Source organism: Hemitrygon akajei, chromosome 6 (genome assembly GCF_048418815.1).
Source record: "Hemitrygon akajei chromosome 6, sHemAka1.3, whole genome shotgun sequence".
Lineage (NCBI taxonomy): Eukaryota > Metazoa > Chordata > Chondrichthyes > Myliobatiformes > Dasyatidae > Hemitrygon > Hemitrygon akajei.
The window spans coordinates 74494162-74508273 of record NC_133129.1 but is presented as its reverse complement, the minus strand read 5'-3'; the positions used below and the strand labels follow the sequence as shown (position 1 = coordinate 74508273).

Below are 14112 nucleotides of genomic sequence, written 5' to 3'. Positions count from 1 at the left end.
AAGAAATTCTGCAGTGTGACTTCAGAGAACTTGGAAGAAGGCTGAAAAGCAAGACTTCCAGGGTGGCTATCTCCAGTTTGCTTCCAGTTCCTCGTGCTGGTGAGGGCAGGAACAGGGAGATATGGGATCTCAATGTGTGGCTGAGGAGCTGGTGTGGCAAGTAGGATTTCAGATTCTTAGACCACTGGGATCTGTTTTGGGATAAGGATAAATTGTACAAAAGGGACGGGTTGCACCTTAACAGGCGGGGGACGATATGATGTTGTAGGAATAACAGAGACATGGCTGCAAGAGAACCAGGGCTGGGAAATGAATATTCAAGGGTATATGTCCTATTGAAAGGACAGACAGGTGGGCAGAAGGGGTGGGGTGACTCTGCTGGTGAGGAATGAAATTCAGTCCCTTGTGAGGGGTGTCATAGAATCAGGAGATGCAAAGTCAGTGTGGACAGAACTGAGAAATTGTAAGGGGAAAAAGACCCTAATGGGAGTTATCTACAGGCCCCCAAATAGTAGCCTGGATATAGGGTGCAAGTTGAATCAAGAGCTAAAATTAGCATGTCACAAAGGTAATACTACGGTTGTAATGGGGAATTTCAACATGCAGGTAGACTGGGAAAATCAGGTTGGTACTGGACCCCAAGAAAGGGAGTTTTTGGAGTGCCTCCGAGATGGATTCTTAGAGCAGCTTGTACTGGAGCCTACCAGGGAGAAGGCAATTCTGGATCTAGTATTGTGTAATGAACTGGATGTGATAAGGGAACTCATGGTAAAGGAGCCATTAGGAGGTAGTGACCATAATATGATAAGTTTTAATCTACAATTTGAGAGAGAGAAGGGAAAATCAGAAGTGTCAATATTACAGTTGAACAAAGGGGACTATGGAGCTATGAGGGAGGAGCTAACCAAAGTTGACTGGAAGGATACCCTCACAGGGATGACAGTGGAACAACAATGGGAGGTATTTCTGGGAATAATTCAGAAGGTGCAGGATCAGTTCATTCCAAAGAGGAAGAAAGATTCTAAGGGGAGAAGGGGGCAACCATGGCTGACAAGGGAAGTCAAGGACAGTATAAAAATTTTTAAAAAGTATAACATAGCAAAGATGAGCAGGAAGCCAGAGGATTGGGAAACTTTTAAAGAGCAACAGAAGATTACTAAAAAGGCAATACGGGGAGAAAAGATAAGGCACGAAGGTAAGCTAGCCAAGAATATAAAAGAGGATAGTAAAAGCTTCTTTAGGTATGTGAAGAGGAAAAAATTAGTTAAGACCAAAGTTGGGCCCTTGAAGGCAGAAACGGGTGAATTTATTATGGGGAACAAGGAAATGGCAAACGAGTTGAACAGGTACTTTGGATCTGTCTTCACTGGGGAGGACACAGACAACCTCCCAGATGTAATAATGGCCAGAGGACCTAGAGTAACAGAGGAACTGAAGGAAATTCACATTAGGCAGAAAATGGTGTTGGGTAGACTGATGGGACTGAAGGCCGATAAATACCCAGGGCCTGATGGTCTGCATCCCAGGGAACTTAAGGAGGTGGCTCTAGAAATCGTGGAAGCATTGGTAATCATTTTCCAATGTTCTATGGATTCAGGATCAGGTCCTGAGGATTGGAGGATAGCTAATGTTATCCCACTTTTAAAGAAAGGAGGGAGAGAGAAAACAGAGAATTATAGACCAGTTAGCCTGACGTCAGTGGTGGGGAAGATGCTGCAGTCAATTATAAAAGATGAAATAACAGCACATTTGGATAGCAGTAACAGGATCGGTCTGAGCCAGCGTGGATTTATGAAGGGGAAATCATGCTTGACTAATCTTCTGGAGTTTTTTGAGGATGTAACTATGAAAATGGACAAGGGAGAGCCAGTGGATGTAGTGTACCTGACTTTCAGAAAGCCTTTGATAAGGTCCCACATAGGAGATTAGTGGGCAAAATTAAAGCACATGGTATTGGGGGTAGGGTACTCACATAGATAGAAAATTGGTTGGCAGACAGGAAACAAAGAGTAGTGATTAACGGGTCCTTTTCAGAATGGCAGGCAGTGACTAGTGGGATACTGCAAGGCTTGGTGCTGGGGCCGCAGCTATTTACAATATACATTAATGATTTCGATGAAGGGATTAAAAGTAACAATCGCAAATTTGCAGATGACACAAAGCTGGGAAATAGTGTGAAATATAAGGAGGGTGTTAGGAGAATGCAGGGTGACTTGGACAGGTTGGGTGAGTGGGCAGATGCACGGCAGATGCAGTTTAATATGGAGAAATGTGAGATTATCTATTTTGGTGGCAAGAACAGGAAGGCAGATTACTATCTGAATGGTGTCAAGTTAGGAAAAGGGGAAGTACAACGAGATCTAGGTGTCCTTGTTCATCAGTCACTGAAAGTAAGCATGCAGGTACAGCAGGCAGTGAAGAAAGCTAATGGCATGTTGGCCCTCATAACAAGGGGAGTTGAGTATAGGGGCAAAGAGGTCCTTCGGCAGTTGTACAAGGCCCTGGTGAGACTACACTGGAGTACTGTGTTCAGTTTTGGTCTCCAAATTTGAGGAAGGACATTCTTGCTATTGAGGGAGTGCAGCGTAGGTTCATGAGGTTAATTCCCAGGATGGTGGGACTGTCATATGTTGAAAGATTGGAGCAACTGGGCTTGTATACACTGGAATTTAGAAGAATGAGAGGGGATCTGATTGAAACATATAAGATTATTAAGGGATTGGACAAGCTAGAGGCAGGAAAAATGTTCCTGATGTTGGGGAGACCAGAACCAGAGGCTACAGTTTAAGAATAAGGGGTAGGCCATTTAGAACAGAGTTGAGGAAAAACTTTTTCACCCAGAGTTGTGGATCTACGGAATGCTCTGCCTCAGAAGGCAGTGGAGACCAATTCAATGGATGCTTTCAAGAAAGAGTTAGATAGAGCTCTTAAAGATAGCGGAGTCAAGGGATATAGGGAGAAGGCAGAAACGGGGTATTGAATGTGGATGATCAGCCATGATCACATTGAATGGTGGTGCTGGCTCGAGGGGCTGAATGGCCTACTCCTGCACCTGTTGTCTATTATTTCCAGATTTTTTGTTTATGTTTTATTGGAAACAACTTTCATCTCTCTCAGTCCCTGATCCACGCTGAATTGCACAAAAGGGCTCCTTAATATAAATATAACTTAATATATATATAAATATAACTCGGGAGTCCTGCCATGTGCAGAAGTTCGCTGATGACACGGCCATGGTGGGGTGTGTCAGGAATGGACAGGAGGAGGAGTATAGGAAACTGATACAGGACTTTGTGATATGGTGCAACTCAAACTACCTGCGTCTCAATATCACCAAGACCAAGGAGATGGTGGTGGACTTTAGGAGATCTAGGCCTCATATGGAGCCAGTGATCATTAATGGAGAATGTGTGGAGCAGGTTAAGACCTACAAGTATCTGGGAGTACAGTTAGACGAGAAGCTAGACTGGACTGCCAACACAGATGCCTTGTGCAGGAAGGCACAGAGTCGACTGTACTTCCTAAGAAGGTTGGCGTCATTCAATGTCTGTAGTGAGATGCTGAAGATGTTCTATAGGTCAGTTGTGGAGAGCGCCCTCTTCTTTGTGGTGGCGTGTTGGGGAGGAAGCATTAAGAAGAGGGACGCCTCACGTCTTAATAAGCTGGTAAGGAAGGCGGGCTCTGTCGTGGGCAAAGTACTGGAGAGTTTAACATCGGTAGCTGAGCGAAGGGCGCTGAGTAGGCTACGGTCAATTATGGATAACTCTGAACATCCTCTACATAGCACCATCCAGAGACAGAGAAGCAGTTTCAGCGACAGGTTACTATCGATGCAATGCTCCTCAGACAGGATGAAGAGGTCAATACTCCCCAATGCCATTAGGCTTTACAATTCTACCGCCAGGACTTAAGAACTTTTTAAAAGCTATTATTAATGCTTTTTGAGATAGTGATTTAGATGCATATCATATTCTTTACTGAGTTAAGTATTGTATGTAATTAGTTTTGCTACAACAAGTGTATGGGACATTGGAAAAAAAGTTGAATTTCCCCATGGGGATGAATAAAGTATCTATCTATCTATCTATACTTACAGCTACTAGAAAAAAGTTTGTGAACCCTTTGCAACTACCTAGTTTTCTGCATTAATTGCTCATAAAATCTGGTCTGATCTTCATCTAAGTCATAATAATAGACAAACACAATCTGCCTAAACTAATAACACACAAACAATTGTACTACTTCTTGTCATTACTGAGTATGAGAATGTGTACAAGGTGTGAGGAGGTAGAAATAGTAAAGGATATGGTAGGGTAAGGGTTAATAGGTTAGGGTTGAGGTAAGTAAGGGCACAGAACATGGCCACTTGTACCTGCTGCTTGAAACAAGAACTGAAATTACTAAAGCAGACACTTGTAATTGTCCAAACACGAGGAAATCTGCAGATGCTGGAAATTCAAACAACACACTCAAAATGCTGGTGGAACACAGCAGGCCAGGCAGCATCTATAAGGAGAAGCACTGTTGACGTTTCGGGCCGAGACCCTTCGTCAGGACTAACTTCGTGCTAGTGCTTCTTCTTATAGATGCTGCCTGGCCTGCTGTGTTCTACCAGCATTTTGCGTGACTTGTAATTGTTATGCTTAGAATGGGAATTGAAATTATGCCAGGCACTTGTAACTGCCATGCTCGATAAAAAGAACTTTTGTAGCCTTGTGGTTAGATCTGTCTCTTTTGTAGCTGCAGAAGTTAAACTGTGATTGCTAGCTATGCTGCTTGTCTCTTGTGTGTGGATGTATGCTCAGCCAAGGACATATTGAAAATAATCTTGGCTTTGAATCAACCAATGAAGTTAAAGCACGATGTCTTACTATGCATGTAACTTGGCGTGATCAGCTCATGCACACACCATGAAATATGAAATAAATTCCCTTTTTTATGAACTATAATAATGTAAATTGAGGATGTAACTAGAGGGATGCGGGGGTCATGCTGTATAGCATGACTCTCTGACCTCTCCTCAGATCAAGATACAATAAAGAGAGTTGATCGAGTTAAAAACTATGGTCTCTGAGTTTTTCTCTGACTGAGTAAAGAGGCAGGTGTTTACATTTTGACGAGCCAGCCAGGAGTTTAAACGGAAGCTCATGGCCATCCAGTGTAAGAGGATGACAGGAGGAAGGAGACATCGGGACCGGACGGGCCACAGAGCGTGTTGACCCCGGTCCCTCCCATGTCTCCTCTGACCAGATCGGACCCCTCGGTCGGCTGTAGAGTTGTCCTACGGACTCCACGAACTTGAGGACAGTCGGGAGAAGCCACTGTGCGAAGTAGAGAACGTCAATTGGGCAGTGAAGTGAAAGGTCCTGGTCAAATGTAGTACAGGAACTGGTCAGTGGAGTAAAGGACTCCGGTCAAATGTTGCGGTAAGAAACTGGTCAGTGGAGTAAAGGACTCCGGTCAAACGTTGCGGTAAGGAACCGGTCAGTGGAGTAAGAGACTCCGGTCAAACGTTGCGGTAAGGAACCGGTCAGTGGAGTAAGAGACTCCGATAAGACATTGTGATAAGATTAGTCAGTAGGGCGGAAGGCCCCGGTTTAACTTGTGATAGGACATTAGTCAGTAGGGCAGAAGGCCCCGGTTTAACTGCAGGGTAATTGGACAGTGGGACAAGTAAACATCGGTCAAACTAACAGTCCTGTCTACCTCTGGCAGTTTCACGAGAAACAACACCCTGCCTTAGACTGATCGTTAAGAGGGGAAATCCCCCACGCGAAGGTCAGGAATTGAAGTGGGTGTCAAATTACTGTGACTAAGATGGGTCAGACATTAGATAAAGAGGACGTTCATACTCCGTTAGGGAAAATGTGTAAAGAAAATCCGGATTTAGAAAAGAACTTCCAGTGCCTCAGTGCACGCTTGAATAAACTCCTTGGAGATTCTAACTGGCCATTGGGGGATTTAAAAAGTGTAAACGAGCAGAACAAGAGGTATGTGTTAAGAACCCTGTAACTGGGTCACTTACCAGCAAAGATAGAGAGGTCCATTGAAGTCCAATGGTACTATTTTTAACAGCATTTATTGGTAAAAATACACAAAAATAATATCAATGCAAACATACAGATACTGTACGTCATCAATACTAGATCTAAAAGTGCGGGTATAATAATACTCAATAAGAAATAGCTCTATCGTTGTCTAGGGGATAATGTATTGTCCGATGGAAAGATAAAAGTCACTCAGTTCATTCAGGCTGCAGCTCTTGGGGACCACTGGGTTTTCAATTGTTGGAGAGAGAGAGAGATTTTAGAACTTGCCAGCTTTCCTTTATCCGATCTTGATCCGTATTCGTCCTTCAGCGAGGCCGTTTCGCGGAAGACTTGTCATCCGGGCAAGGATGGACACACACAAGCCCCCACCGATCTCATACGTTTCTCCTGGTGCGTCTAAAGGGGTTGTTCCCCAGACCCTCTTTTATCCTTACTCACGAGGTCTCAGATGTCAATCAGGTTGGGATGATACAATCCCTCAACCAGCCCACTCTGGTCATTCGCTGAGGGCTTCAATGAATAGTACAGTACTCAATACACAATTCCGTCTCCAAGAGACAATGGCCGTTATCAATGGTTCTGCCTTTCTGGGGGCCAGGACACATTCCAAACCCTTGTGGATTCTGCGTGTCTCTCATTTCCTGGGTCCCAGACCTGAATTAATAGCGATCTTGCAATTCTCAAAACAGAGGGGGCTACTTTGTACCCTTCTGCCCCTCAGAGTTGTGGCACATTCGTAACATATGGAAATGTAACTGTTCTCAGAAATGGAAAAGACCTGATAACTAAATGGACACGAGTGGCGGAGAAACTGAATGAGCGCTCAAAGTAGACCTCCTGGGAGGAAAATGCAAAGAAATGGAATATTCCTATTGTAGATGATGAAGGACAGATAAGACCTTATGTGGTACTAAAAATATTGTGTGAAATGTATGATAAGAACCAGCCCCCCCCCCCCCCAAGGGTATGTCTGGACTTCAAGCACTTTTTGATAGTGGGGAACAGACTGAGATGGAAGATTCTATTTGCTCCCCTCCACAGCTACCTCCAAACCTGCCGCCTCCCTTGAACCCACCGCCCCCGAGACAAAACCCTAGAAGGGAGTCCTGTACTTTCCTGAACCCCTCTACTGCCAGGGGACCCTACATCATCACCAGCATGCTACTGATCCCAGAGACCCGCCCCCAGAGGAGGTGTGGGCCTGTTCAAAGACAGATGTAGGAATTACAAATGTTCCTCCGGTTACTGTGGCTCTCCAGATGAATGTACCCCCTCCAATGGTACACCAGTACCCTGACGGTATTCCGCCTGCCAAGGTTCACAAAGGACAACAGGAGGTGAAATTCCTCGGTATCCTTCTGAATGAAGAGGGCAGGTCCTTGACTTCCAATAGAACTGAGCCAATTGTAAACACACCTCCCCCGACCACCCCTAAGGCTATGTGGAAACTTTTGGGACTGGTAAATTACTGCAGACAATGGATTCCCAATGCAGCCTGCCTCACCCGAGTGCTAGCCCTTTGGCTTCGCCTAACGCCCCTCCCCAATATACGCTCAACACGGAGCAGACGGAGGCATTTATATCACTGAAACATCAACTGTCGCAGCCCCCAGCATTGGGGCGCGCTCTCTATGACTGGCCCTTTCAGCTGTACGTGGTGTTGATTGAAGACTGTGCATCAGCGGTCCTCAAGCAAAACCACGGGGACAGATGCCGTCCGGTAGCTTATTACCATCCACCTTGACCCTGTGGCTCAGGGATATCCCCCATGCACTCAGGCTTTGCCTGCTGTCTATGCCATGGTTACGGCAGCAGCCAACATTACCTTGCAGCAGTCGGTCACTGTGTACACGTCCCACATGGTTGTCACTCCTCTCACCACACACAGTACGCAACACCTGACACAAGCTCGGTTAAACCGATATGAGATTGCCCTGCTACAGAATTCCCTGCTGACATTTGCCTATTGTACAACCATCAAGCCGGCCACTTTCCTCCAGGAACAACCGACTTCATTAGAAGAGCCTCCACATTCCTGTAACGAGCTTAATCATTTCCTGACTGCGCCCTGACCAGATCTCTCAGATCAGGAAATCCCAAACCCAGATATGACCCTTTTTGTTGATGGCCCTTCTTCTGTCTCCCCCTTGGGTGAGCGACAGGCAGGTTATGCCATTGTTTCCCCTTCGGAGACGCTGGAATCCGCAGCCCTAGTACCCCTCATCCCTGCACAGAGAGCAGAAGAGTTTGCCCTGACATGCACCTGTATTTTGGCAGAAGGGAAACAGGCTAATATTTACACTCATTCTCGCTACGCTTTCGGAGTGGCCCACAACTTTGGAGCCCTGTGGCGTGCAGGGGATTCCAGACTTCCACTGGCAAACCAATAGCCAATACCCTTTACATTGAGAATTTGCTTAAGGCCATTCTGTTGCCTTCTGCCCTAGCAATAATCAAGTGTGCTGCACACTTGCCCCGGGGCTCTCCCGTCACCAAGGGGAATACCCATGCTGACAGGGCAGCAAAAATAGCATCGAGGGGAGGCCCCTAGGAGGTCAGAACAGCAGATCGCGATCTAGTCCTGCACAAAACCCCCAGAAATCCAGACATTTCCACCATTTTAAAATTACAGGGGGACGCTCCTGAGGCAGAGGTTGAACTGTGGAAAGATCACCACTGCTTTCCCGACTGTCACACATTTCTGGCAAACTCCGGCCAGTCAGACATGTGCACCTGATGCATTGTTACCTCTCCTTATTGATAAACTCCATACCGACCCGCACCTCGGTAAGGAGGGAATGTGTAAAATGTTGTTAAAAACGTGGTGGAACCCTAACATGGAAGAAAGTGCATGAATGAAAGTTAGAAAATGTTTAACATGTCAGAAAGTAAATCCAGGAAAACCAATTAAGTGTGAAAAGGGAAGGACCCCTCTTCCAGGGTGACCCTTTGAGACATTACAAATGGACTTTATTGAACTGCCCCAAGTACATTGTTACAAATACTGTTTGGTGATAATCAATAACTCCAGTAAATGGATAGAAGCTTTTCCAACTACTAACAACAAAGCAACCACAGTGGTAAAAATCTTGCTAAAAGATGTCATTCCTCGGTTCGGGATTCCGTGCCAACTATCATCTGATAATGGACCTCAATTCATAGGGAAGATTAACAAACAGTTGTGTGACACCCTTGGAACAGATCAACGATTCCACTGCTCTCACCACCCTACAGCTGCTGGGGTGGTGGAAAGAGCAAATGGTATATTAAAAGACAAATTGACTAAACTGACTTTAGAGACAGGACAGAATTGGTTGAAAGTGCTCCCCTTGGCACTAGGCAGACAGACAGACAGACATACTTTATTGATCCCGATGGAAATTGGGTTTTGTTACAGCCGCACCAACCAAGAATAGTGAAGAAATATAGCAATATAAAACCATAAATAATTAAATAATAATAAGTCAATCATACCAAGTGGAATTAAGTCCAGGACCAGCCTATTGGCTCAGGGTGTCTGACACTCCTAGGGAGGAGTTGTAAAGTTTGATGGCCACAGGCAGGAATGACTTCCTATGACGTTCAGTGTTACATCTCGGTGGAATGAGTCTCTGGCTGAATGTACTCCTGTGCCTAACCAGTACATTATGGAGTGGATGGGAGTCATTGTCCAAGATGGCATGCAACTTGGACAGCATCCTCTTTTCAGACACCACCAGCAGAGAGTCCAGTTCCACCCCCACAACATCACGGGCCTTACGAATGAGTTTGTTGATTCTGTTGGTGTCTGCTACCCTCAGCCTGCTGCCCCAGCACACAACAGCAAACATGATAACACTGGCCACCACAGACTCGTAGAACATCCTCAGCAAAAAAAATTCACATGCAAATTAATCCCCAGGCTAGTACTGGATTGACTGTTGCTGAAATTGTTTATGGACATCCACCTAGAACCCCCTGGGACAGTGACAAAGCCCCTCCACCTGTAGTGGACTTACAAATGATGGGACAGGAGTTACAGGACTACTGTGAACAACTAACACTTTCCCTTAGGTTTCTCCACACTCAGGTGAAGGAAGCATACAATGCGGGAACAGACCGGAAAGGTGATTGGCCCAACCCGGAGCCTGGCGACAATCCTTAAGACCTTAGAAGAACAATTATAGACATGCATGAAGCTGGAAAAAGCTGCAAAAACATTTCTGAAGACTTGAGTGTTCATCAGTGCACAGCATGAGAATCTGTTTACAAATGGAGGAACACACACAAAATGCTGGAGGAACCATCCGGCATGAAGCGTTGACTGTATTTTCCCCCCCCACAGATGCTGCCTGGCCTGCTGAGTTCTTCCAGCATTTTGTGTGTGTTGCTTGGATTTCCAGATTCTGCAGATTTTCTCTTGTTTACAAATGGAGGAAATTCAGCACTGTTGCTACTCTCCCTAGGAATGGGTATCCTGCAAAGATCACCCCAAGACTACAACTTGCGATGTTGAAGGAGGTGAAAGGGAACCTAAAGGTAACAGCAAATGACCAGCAGAAATCTCTTGGACTTGCTAAAGTCTCTGTTCATGTGTCCACTATAAGAAAAACACTGAACAAGAATTGTATTCATGGAAGGACACCACAGAAGAAACCACTGCTCTCTAAAACATTGCTGCACATCGCAAGTTTCAAAAGACCACCTGGATGTTCAACAACACTCCTGGGACAATGTTCCATGGACAGATGAGAAAAAAGATGATTTTTTTGGTAAAAATGCACACTGCTATGTTTGGAGGAAAAAAGGGCACTGCACACCAACACCAAAACCTCATCCCAACTATGAAGCATGCTGGAAGGAACACCATGGTTTGGGGCTGTTTTGCTGCCTCAGGGCCTGGACAGCTTGCAATAGTAGAGTGAACATTGAATCATGATATTTTACAGAATGTCAGGGTAACAGTCTGTCACCTGAAGCTTAATAGAAGTTAAATGATGCAACAAGTATCCAAAACACAAGGGTAAATGAACAACAGAAAATCTGTGTTTTGGAATGGTCAAGTCAGAGTCCAGACCTAAAACTCAATTGAGATGCTGTGGCTTGACCTGAGGAAGGCTGCTCATGCAAGGTATCCGAGAAATATTGATTAACTGAAACAGTTTTGTATGGAGAAATGGTCTAAAATTTCTCCTCACTGTTGTGCAAGTCTGATCAGCAGCTACAGTTCCTGTAGCTGCTGATCAGACTTGCACAACAGTGAGGAGAAATTTTAGACCATTTCTCCATACAAAACTGTTTCAGTTAATCAATATTTCTCGGATACCTTGCATGAGCAGCCTTCCTCAGGTTGTTTTGAAAATCCGGACTCCAGCACCATCAACCCGGGTTCCAATGACCATGGACAGCTTCAAAGCGATTGCGCAACCACCGACTGTGACTCCAGCCTTGAACTCCAGGCCGGGTCTTCACATGCTGGGATTGTGTCTCCCGTCTCCCCCTCCCCCACCCCCACTCTGCAATCCCCTCTGCCTCAGATCTCATCATCAGCTCCTGGGCCCTCAAGAGGCTCCATCTTCCTCTCAGCCCAACCCTTCCCTCTCCACTGACACTACCAGCCTTCCTCCCCCCTCTGATCCCATCTCTCATCTGTGCCGGGTCTTTACTATTCCCTCCAACCTTCAACTCTCTGAGGCAGAACGCTCTGTCCTCATTAAGGGCCTCACCTTTGTCCCCCTTCGCCCACATCTCAGTGAGTTCTGCGTACGCCATGACGCTGAACTCTTCTTCCGCCGGCTCCGTCTCCGAGCTTACTTCTTTGACAAGGACTCTCCTATACCCACCGATGACCCCTTCTCCCATCTTCAACCCTCCTCCTCTTCATGGACACCCCGCTCTGGTCTTCTACCTGCTCTGGATCTCTTTATTGCTAATTGCCGACGGGACATCAACCGTCTTGACTTCACCACACCCTGTTCCAATTCCAACCTCACGCCTTCCGAACGCTCTGCTCTCCGCTCCCTCCACACCAATCCCAACCTCACTATAAAACCTGCTGATAAGGGGGGAGCTGTTGTTGTCTGGCATACTGACCTCTACCTGGCCGAGGCACAGCGACAACTCTCTGATACCTCCTCTTATTTACCCCTTGATCATGACCCCACTAAGGAGCACCAGGCCCTTGTCTCCTATACTATCACCAACCTTATTACCTCTGGGGATCTCCCATCCACTGCCACCAACCTCATAGTTCCCACACCCCGCACTTCCCATTTCTAACTCCTACCCAAGATCCACAAACCTGCCTGTCCAGGTAGACCTATTGACTCAGCTTGCTCCTGCCCCACTGAACTCATGTCTGCATACCTTGACACTGTCTTATCCCCCCTTGTTCAATCTCTTCCCACCTATGTTCGTGACACTTCTCATGCTTTGAATTTTTTCAATGATCTTAAGTTCCCTGGCCCCCTCCGTCTTATTTTCACCATGGACGTCCAGTCCCTATATACCTCCATCCCCCACCAAGATGGTCTCGAAGCTCTTCGGTTTTTTTTGGATTCCAGACCTAACCAAATCCCCTCTACCACCACTCTCCTCCGTCTAGCGGAATTAGTTCTTACTCTCAATAATTTCTCCTTTGGCTCCTCCCACTTCCTCCAAACCAAGGGTGTAGCCATGGGCACCCGTATGGGTCCCAGTTATGCCTGCCTTTTTGTTGGCTTTGTGGAATAGTCCATGTTCCAAGGCTATACCGGTATCCATTCCCCTCTTTTCCTTCGCTACATCGACGACTGCATTGGCGCTGCCTCTTGCACGCGTGCTGAGCTCGTCGACTTCATTAACTTTGCCTCCAACTTTCACCCTGCCCTCAAATTTACCTGGTCCATTTCCGACACCTCCCTCCCCTTTCTTGATCTCTCTGTCTCCATCTCTGGAGATGGCCTATCTACTGATATCTACTACAAGCCTACAGACTCTCACAGCTACCTGGACTATTCCTCTTCCCACCCTGTCTCTTGCAAAAATGCTATCCGCTTCTCACAATTCCTCCGTCTCCGCTGCATCTGCTCTCAGGATGAGGCTTTTCTTTCCAGGACGAAGGAGATGTCTTCCTTTTTTAAGCAAAGGGGCTTCCCTTCGTCCAACATCAACTCTGCTCTCAAATTCATCTCTCTCATTTCCCGCACATCTGCCCTCACCCCATCCACCCGCCACCCCACTTGGTATAGGGCTCCCCTTGTCCTTACCTAGCACCCCACCAGCCTCCAGGTCCAACATATAATTCTCCGTAACTTCCGCCACCTCCAACGGGATCCCACTACCAAACACATTTTTCCCTCCCCCCCCTTCTGCTTTTCGCAGGGATCGCTCCCTATGCGACTCTCTTGTCCACTCGTCCCCCCCATCCCTTCTCACCGATCTCCCTCCTGGCACTTATCCTTGTAAACGGAACAAGTACTACACCTGCCATTACACTTCCTCCCTCACCACCATTCAGGGCCCCAGACAGTCCTTCCAGGTGAGGCGACACTTCACCTGTGAGTCGGCTGGTGTGGTATACTGCGTCCGGTGCTCCCGGTGTGGCCTTTTATATATTGGTGAGACCCGACGCAGACTGGGAGACCGTTTCGCTGAACACCTACGCTCGGTCCGCCAGAAAAAGCAGGATCTCCCAGTGGGCACACATTTTAATTCCACGTCCCATTCCCATTCTGATATGTCTATCCATGGCCTCCTCTACTGTCAAAATGAATCCAAACTCAGGTTGGAGGAACAACACCTTGTATACCGGCTGGGTAGCCTCCAACCTGATAGCATGAACATTGACTTCTCTGACTTCCATTAATGCCCCTCCTCCCCTTCTTACCCCAACCCTGACATATTTATTTGTTTGCCTGTTCTCCATCTCCCTCTGGTGCTTCCCCCCCCACTTCCTTTCTCCTGAGGCCTCCCGTCCCATGATCCTTTCCCTTCTCCAGCTCTGTATCACTTTCGCCAATCACCTTTCCAGCTCTTAGCTTCATCCCACCCCCTCTGGTCTTCTCCTATCATTTCACATTTCCCCCTCCCCCCACTACTTTCA

General features: G+C 46.6%; 1 protein-coding gene across 1 annotated transcript in view; it reads right to left on the bottom strand.

Annotated features, from left to right (window-relative positions):
• LOC140729170 (choline transporter-like protein 1) overlaps positions 1-14112 on the bottom strand; it is a 132019-nt gene that overhangs the window by 58079 nt on the left and 59828 nt on the right. The window lies entirely within an intron of this gene.